The sequence below is a fragment of the Tasmannia lanceolata genome, unplaced genomic scaffold (genome assembly GCF_043159265.1).
Source record: "Tasmannia lanceolata isolate RefF3 unplaced genomic scaffold, GAP_Taslan_0.1 ptg000003l, whole genome shotgun sequence".
Classification (NCBI taxonomy): domain Eukaryota; kingdom Viridiplantae; phylum Streptophyta; class Magnoliopsida; order Canellales; family Winteraceae; genus Tasmannia; species Tasmannia lanceolata.
Genome location: NW_027518680.1, coordinates 62,837,620 through 62,845,181, shown reverse-complemented (window position 1 = coordinate 62,845,181; position 7,562 = coordinate 62,837,620). Strand labels below are relative to the sequence as shown.

The following is a 7,562-nucleotide window of genomic DNA, read 5'->3' as shown; positions in this document are numbered from 1 at the left end:
AAGATATATGAAAGTCCTTTCTAAGGAAATATTATTCGAAGTACATACAAAGTGAAAATTTATATTGTTCATAGTACGTATTATACGTAAGTGGATATTATATGCAGCTATGTAGGAAAGATTCTTCAATCTCTTTAATAGAATGATGGGTTCGACCCTAATGCATAGGTTTGGGTAGAGATGTTGGCGCCACCCGGAAAAAACCTGAGGTGTAAAATAGTTGCCCCACCCCCATAAAAAACATGAGGTGTAAAACGGTGGCCTCATCCCATCAATAGCATGATTTGTAAAATGGTGGGCCACACCCATATTTGCACGAGGTGTAAAATAGTGGGCCCTGCTATATGCGTGGGTTTGGGGAGAGATGCCCGGCCGATCAAATTAAGTGTAAAATGGTGGCCGCCCCACTCATTCTAGGCTCAGGTAAAAAAAATGTTGGGAGCCACCCGATCAAAGCAAAACATGAGGTATAAAGAAACGTTTTTCCAATTAATTTTTTCTTGGGGAAGAAAACGATTAAACGAAGGACAATGAAAAGAAACATTATTAGTATTTAGGGATTTTTGCTAATTAGTCCCTACATGGCAAACAATTGCTTAATAGTCCCTAAGAAAACCATATTATCCAATTAGTCCTACTTTTAAAAAATAATTGCTAAAAGGTCCCTAAAACTAACAAACGTCAATTTTAAAATGGCAATTATACCCCCAACTCCTTTAATCAGTTTTAGCCTATTTTGATTTCCCTTCCAATATTTTCAGAAATAAATTAGGAAATAGGCGAAAATAGATTTTCGACAAAAATCCTTCAACAAAAAAACATTCGACAAGTTGTGAACTTTTTTCATTGCAAATTGAATGATATGATTTAGGTTACTTATGAATTTCATAATAAATTGAAAACCCCTCTAAAAAAATTAAATAGGGTCCGTTGGAGTTGTCTTTTCTTCATGTGTAAATAAAGTAAGAAATTTTAGGAATATATTTTCTTTTCAAACTTTTGGGAATAAGAGCTAGGGTTGGGAGTAAAATATTGGAAGGGAAATCAAAATAGGCTAAAACGGGTTAAAGGGACTGGTAGTAAAATTGCCATTTTAAAATTTTAAACGGAGAAAATAGACGTATGTTAGTTTTAGAGACCTTTTAGCAATAATTTTCTAAAAGTAGGACTGCTTGGATAATAAGCTTTTCTTAAGGACTATTAAGAAGTTATTTTGCCACGTAGGGACTAATCAGGAAAAATCCCTAGTATTTATTAGGGAGGGATTTGCTAGCGTTCAACACAGAAGGCATTTCGCGGAGCATCCGTTGCATGAGAGAGCAGCCACATGGGCTCAGATTCTGTCTTATTCATTTAATTCATCTGATGTGGCTGCTCTCTCATGCAATGGACTCTCGGCGAAATGCCTTTTGCGATGGACGCTAGCAAATCCCTGTTAGGGATTGGTTGAAGGAGTTTGGTGGAAATTGAAGGTGAAATTGGAAACCAAAATAGAATTGGAAACTCCTTGTGCACCGCGTGTTTGGTCATTTCCTCTAGAAGAATCAATCCAAAGAGGAAATTTGTCTTAAAATAATCTGGCTTAAAGCTTTTATCGTTTTCCTTGTAAGTATCCCTCACCTTAATGTTAGGTTCCTTTACCCCTCACAAGATAAAATAGTAGAACAGTTAAAATAAAATGCAGGAGTGGAGTGCCACAAGAAACACAAGGATATTATTTCTGTCAATAGAGAAGGCATTGTCGACATCTCGACACCTTATACATGACATGAAAATGGAATTGTCATCTTCTCACATGGAAGGTAATGGAAGAGAGGGATTCTTCTTGGGGTAGGCAAAGTGGTATAATAAAACAAAAAAATAACTAAAAAGGGGGCATGAGACTATGAAAACCCTTTGGATTGGTGTTTGGATTGTTGGAATCAAGAATCAGAATTGGCATCCTATTCTATTCTCCTTGAAAACCGAATGAAAAAATTAGAACAAAATTAGGTGGGAAACATATTCTAGCATTTACCTCATTAATTACGCCATGATGGGATTCCCGGTCCTTGATTTTGTTGAATTTTGTTGAACAAGGCAGAATTGGAATATGATGCCGATTATAGCGCTTGATTCCAGCAATCCTCAGGGGGGATGTTTGGATCTAGGGAAAAAATTATGAAAAAAGATATTTTTCATGAAACTTGGGAAATTGATTTTAATTAGCCCCTTAAAACGTAGGAGGGGCTTTCACTTATATATGAGGAATGTTAAATTGAAGGATGCTCTTGCAAAAACCCAGTCACAAGGACATCCCATTGGACCCATTGCACTCAACCGCATTAATCTTTCCTTCAGTTTCTGCATTTTTTCTATGCAGCTTTAAATGTGGTTGAGTGGCGTGAACCCCATGAAGAGCCATTAGGCTAGGTTTTGCAAGGATGTCCTTCAGTTTAGCATTCCTCTATGTCGTAAAACATGTTACAAAATTTGTTTTACGCCCATTTTACGTGAAACGGATAATGGAAGACAAATGATGCTCCCGGAGTGATCGTGGCACTTTTAAGACCTTATCTTCAATTTGCTTTTCTGATAATACAATCTAATGGTTGACATCCACACCCCCTCGTTTCAATAATGGCAGCCCAATCTTTACATATATGGGACCCACGCCTACGTTTACCTTAAGAAGATTCCCGCTAGCATGTGACCCAACCTCCTTTTTGTCTCTCCACCATTCCTTCCCTAACAACACCATAAACCCCTCTTTTGGACTCTTTCACCTCCTTTTTCCTTTTCTTATGGGTTGGTTCCTTATGTGTTTAGTTAAATAAAATTTCATTAACAAATAGGAGCACTGTTTTTTTCTTTGTATTGTTCTGTCCCATAGGTTGATCCTAACCCTCCGAGAGGAGGGACTGTTTGATCCTAATCCCCTACAGATCGGAGGGTTAGGATCAACCTATATATGGAAAGGATTTTTGGGGCACAACCTATTTAGGATGTGGCCCTGCTAATGTCGGTGAATGCAGCAATTATTACATATCCCGGCGTTTTGAAAACGTCGGTGTATAGGTACCTACAAACACAGACTGTTTGTTAATGTCGGTGAAAACATTGAAATTCACCGACGTTTTCTGTGAATACTGTTTTCAGAGGCATTTTTTAATGAATGCCTGTAAATGTGTATTCACTGCCAAATAGCAGCCAATCAGAATAGCATCCACTAATAATCCAAGGAACAACAAAATAGATTGTAGGCTGTGGAAATTATAAGGAAGTGACTTGGCAAGTATGTCAAGAATTAAGCAACCCAATATAGTCATTCAACTAAGGGTGTCAATTTTGGCTCGGGCTCGGAAGCTCGCTCGAGCTCGGCTCGAATCCTTAACGAGCCGAGCCGAGCCGGCTTGCCAGGCTCGTTAAGCTTAACGAGCCGAGCCCGATTTAGGCCGGGCTCGGCTCGGCTCGGCTCGTTAAAGCTCGTTAATAAAAACCGTATAAAATAATAGTAATAAATATAATAAAGTAGAAACAGCTGGAGGAGTAATTATCATAAGTCATAACTTTTTTCGGTCGTAACTTCTGTAAATTTTTAGTAATTGTAATAACGTTTTAACTTCAATCGGTAATTTTTCATTTAAAACTATAACATTCAGCTATTCACTTTTTTTTTCGTAATGATTACTTTTTTTCTTTTTTTTGCTTTGCTAGCGGCCTTTGCATGTGCGAGAATCTCTGCAAAAATGATGTTCACATGCCCGAGAAGTACAATAGTAGAAGTTTGCTAGCAAATTTCTTTTTAATATAACGCAACCAGCCAAGCTCGATAAGGCTCACGAGCGGCTCGCGAGCCGAGCCGAGCCTCACCGAGCCGAGCCGAGCCGAGCCTAGTTCGAGCCCGAGCCGAGCCCGAGCCTAACCTTTGACCTTAACGAGCCGAGCCGAGCCTGGCCAAGCTCGGCTCGGCTCGGCTCGTTTACACCCCTACATTCAACATACTGATGAACTAAGTGTAAATATTGGGAAAACAAAGATCATAAAATGGGAAATTGACTACTAGGCCATCATGTAGCCCATAACATAACAATGTATGCAGATTCACTCAATGGTCCAGAGAATCATTTAAAAGAAGCAAGAAAAAAGATCAGGGTGTGGCTATCAATGTTTTACCATGTCATGTTCTACTTCTTGGTTGCGTTTTGTTTTGATGTGAAAAAGGAAGCGGTGCAAAGTGTACTCCAGCAATGTCCATGCAAGTGAGTTAGAAATGAAATGCTAAGCCAGAGTTGCATATCAACTTAAAGGTGTATTAGTCAACAGGGTAATACCTCAAAAATCACTAGAATGTGAAGGATAAAAGCCAAATGAAATAATATAGCCAGCATCAATTGATGCAATGCAACTGATACTTGACTTTCTTTAGGAAACAAAAGTAAAAGATCAAACTCATATTCATGAGCAAACTGAATAACAGTAGGCGGAGATGATATGCATACAAGGTGGTCAGTCACTCATTTGTGCGAGATAGTATGCATTGAAACGAATTCACAGCATATGCTGTATTCCCAATTTGATCCCCATCATTTGTGCACAGGAGGCTTATTCAACTCTAAAATTTGGACCTTAGGATGATCCCCCATCAATCGATCTATGACATTATATCCAACAAGTCGGTTTAATACTAAAGAAATCCTTAAAACAGGATTTCAAAATGGAAAAAACCCACAAATAAATCACATTTATAACACAAAGCAATCATATAAAGAGTATTTCTAATCAAACTTTAAGCACAACATGGCATTGCTTCAAAAAACATATGGAGATGAGCATGGAAACATCTCTTTGCGCCATTTCTACAAACATGTAGCGGGTAGAAATGATTGGAACAAATAAAATTCATCACTTTGCGCCATTTCATTACTCTTTCCAAAAGAGTAAAGAAAATATTAGAGATTTAAGATAATCTCTAAAAAGAAGATTCAAAACTCTAATTTCCCAAGAGAAAAAAAATAGAAAACAAGATTCAAAACACTAGGGCAATGTGAATAAACTAGATTCATACCCTTTCTTCTTCGCCTTCTTTTGAGAGGAAATGGGTAGGGAAACCCCTTCTCGAAGAAACCAAAACCCTAGAAAAAACAATTGAAAATGAAATCAAAACCCTAGATTTAAGATAAATCTGAGAGGAGAATTCAAAACCCTTATTTTCCAAAGGAAAAAAAATAAAACAAGATTCAAAACCTTAGGGCAATGTGAATAAATGAGACTTATACCCTTTCTTCTTCACCTTCTCTTGTGAGGAAACGAGATTCCAAACCCCTTCTCTTAAAGAAACCAAAACCCTAGAAAAAAGAGAATTGAAAATGAATATCAAAACTCCTGAAAGCAAATCAAAACCCTAGAAATAAAATCGCAAATCCGAAGAAGATGCCTGAGAGATAATCTCCGGAAAGAGAGTTACCGGAGAGAAAATCGCGGGAGAGATAATCACGCACAGGGGAGGGTGAAAACAGCGTGCAGGAGGAAGAAAAAAGAAACCGCGTTTTGAGTGCGGGGTCGATCTCTTTCCATTGAAACATGAATACAAAAATCAAACCTTTGATCTTGTTAGAAAGAAACTATGAGATGTTGCCAAATAAAACTTCATCCTATAATCAAGCTAATGAAAATTTTAAAATCTTATAAGATAATAATAAAGAATAAAAAATATTGATAAGGTCATTTACCTGGAGCAACATATTCAATAGATCCATTTATTGTCAGCGAGCTACTTTGATTGTTAGAGTGATTAGCAATGTCTTCAAAAATAAACCTTGCTAACCCAAAATCCCCCACATGGGCATTCATGTCATCATCAAGAAGAACATTGCTCGGTTTTAAATCACAATGAACAAGTGGTGTTTGTCCATGGTGATGAAGATAATCCAATGCAGAGGCCACATCAATGGCTATATTTAGCCTTTGGATAAGGGTCAAGTTCATCAATGGATGTTGCATATCTCCACTTTGATGCAACCACTTCTCTAAACTCCCATTAGGCGTGTACTAAAAAACCAAAGCTTTAAAATCATTGCCTTGGTAATCAATACTTGAGCAAGAAGTTATGATCTTAATGGGATTCCGATGCCGAAAGTTTCTTAAGGCTTCACATTCAGCGTTGAAGCTCTTAGTAGCAACAGCCGTTTCATTGTGGTCTAAAAATCCTTTTTAAACAGAACCATAACTTCCAGCACCAATCAAATTTTCCAATGAGAACCCATTAGTTGCTATTTGGAGCTCCGCATAAGAAAGCTTTAAACATAGATCCTCCAAAGGCATCGAAACAAAAGGATTATTTCTCAACTTTGTTTTCCAATAGAAGGAGCAAAGAAACAAGATAGCATAGTAAGGAATAAAATCACACTGACTATTAAAATTATTACTCGTAGAAAATGAGATTTTCCACGTTTGTTATAAACGTGGACAGGGCATGCTGGCAACTGTAGTTCTAGGATACCCCCACGTAGCCTGTTGTTTCCATAAACTGAAATGGCACTTGCATTTCTAAAAATCCCTTCCTTTGGTACATCACCCTCAAGATCATTAAAAGACAGATTTAGATACTCGAGAAAGTGAAATTTTTCCAAGTATTCTGGAATCTTTCAGGACAAGTTATTGTATGAAAGATCTAGCTCTCGGATTCCTTTTAAATTGGCCAATGATGAAGGAATGCTTCCTTGAAAGAGGTTACGATCCATGTATAAGTATTCCAAGCTAATACAGTTGCCTAACGTGTTGGGAATTTCACCTGCTAAATTTTTATGAGAAAATTCTAATGCCCCAACTTGTTTTAAGTTTCCTACTTCTGAAGCAAGGGATCCTGTGAAAGAATTATACGATAAGTCAAGGACTATTGTTAGTGAGGAAAGCTTCAAAATCTGAGTAGGTATAGGACCATTGAGGCTATTTTGAGCGAGCATTAGTTCTACTAAATATCCACAATTTCCAAGACTTGATGGAATGCCTCCTTGTAATTTATTTTCAGATAAACTAAGTCCTAACAAATGAGTTATGTTGCCAAGTGAAGATGGAATTTGGCCGTACAATCCATTTGTCTGCAAGGCCAATGATTGCAGCTTGTTAAGCTTTCCAAGTCCAACAGGAATAGTAACTATGAGAAAATTCCTCTCCATGCCCAGTGCTGTTAAACCTACCAGATTTTCAATACCTGATGGGATGCTACCAAATTTCTGGTTTCTTCCTAAAACCAGTCGTGTCAGTTGAGCTGAGAGATTAGCTATAGAGTCGGGCAGTGCACCACTTAAGTGATTGGTGTCCAGTGCTAATAATTGTAGACGAGAGAAATTGGTTAAAGAAGTGAGGAAAGTCGTGTCGTTGGATTTGCCTCTGCTGGCTAGCTTATTATTTCCGAAGTTAAGAGCATAGAGACCTCGAAGGCTTCCCAAATTCATAGGTAGGAACCCACTAAAGCTATTATTAGAAAAATCGAGGATTGAAAGTCGCGATGCATTACATAAAGAGACTGGAATGGGTCCCATGAATAGATTCCCATCCATGAGAAGCCCACGTAAATTTGG

At 37.8% G+C, this 7,562-nt stretch overlaps 1 long non-coding RNA gene and 1 pseudogene across 1 annotated transcript; both read right to left on the bottom strand.

Annotated features, from left to right (window-relative positions):
• Window positions 1-4,697: 4,697 nt before the first annotated feature.
• Window positions 4,698-5,552, bottom strand: LOC143864282 (uncharacterized). The gene is made up of 3 exons (XR_013241127.1): window positions 5,447-5,552; window positions 5,259-5,327; window positions 4,698-5,114 (listed from the first exon to the last, which is right to left on the bottom strand). It is a non-coding gene; the product is annotated as an uncharacterized LOC143864282 (long non-coding RNA).
• Window positions 5,553-5,703: 151 nt separating this feature from the next.
• On the bottom strand, window positions 5,704-6,303 carry LOC143870041 (putative LRR receptor-like serine/threonine-protein kinase At3g47570 pseudogene; annotated as a pseudogene).
• Between the last annotated feature and the right edge of the window lie 1,259 nt (window positions 6,304-7,562).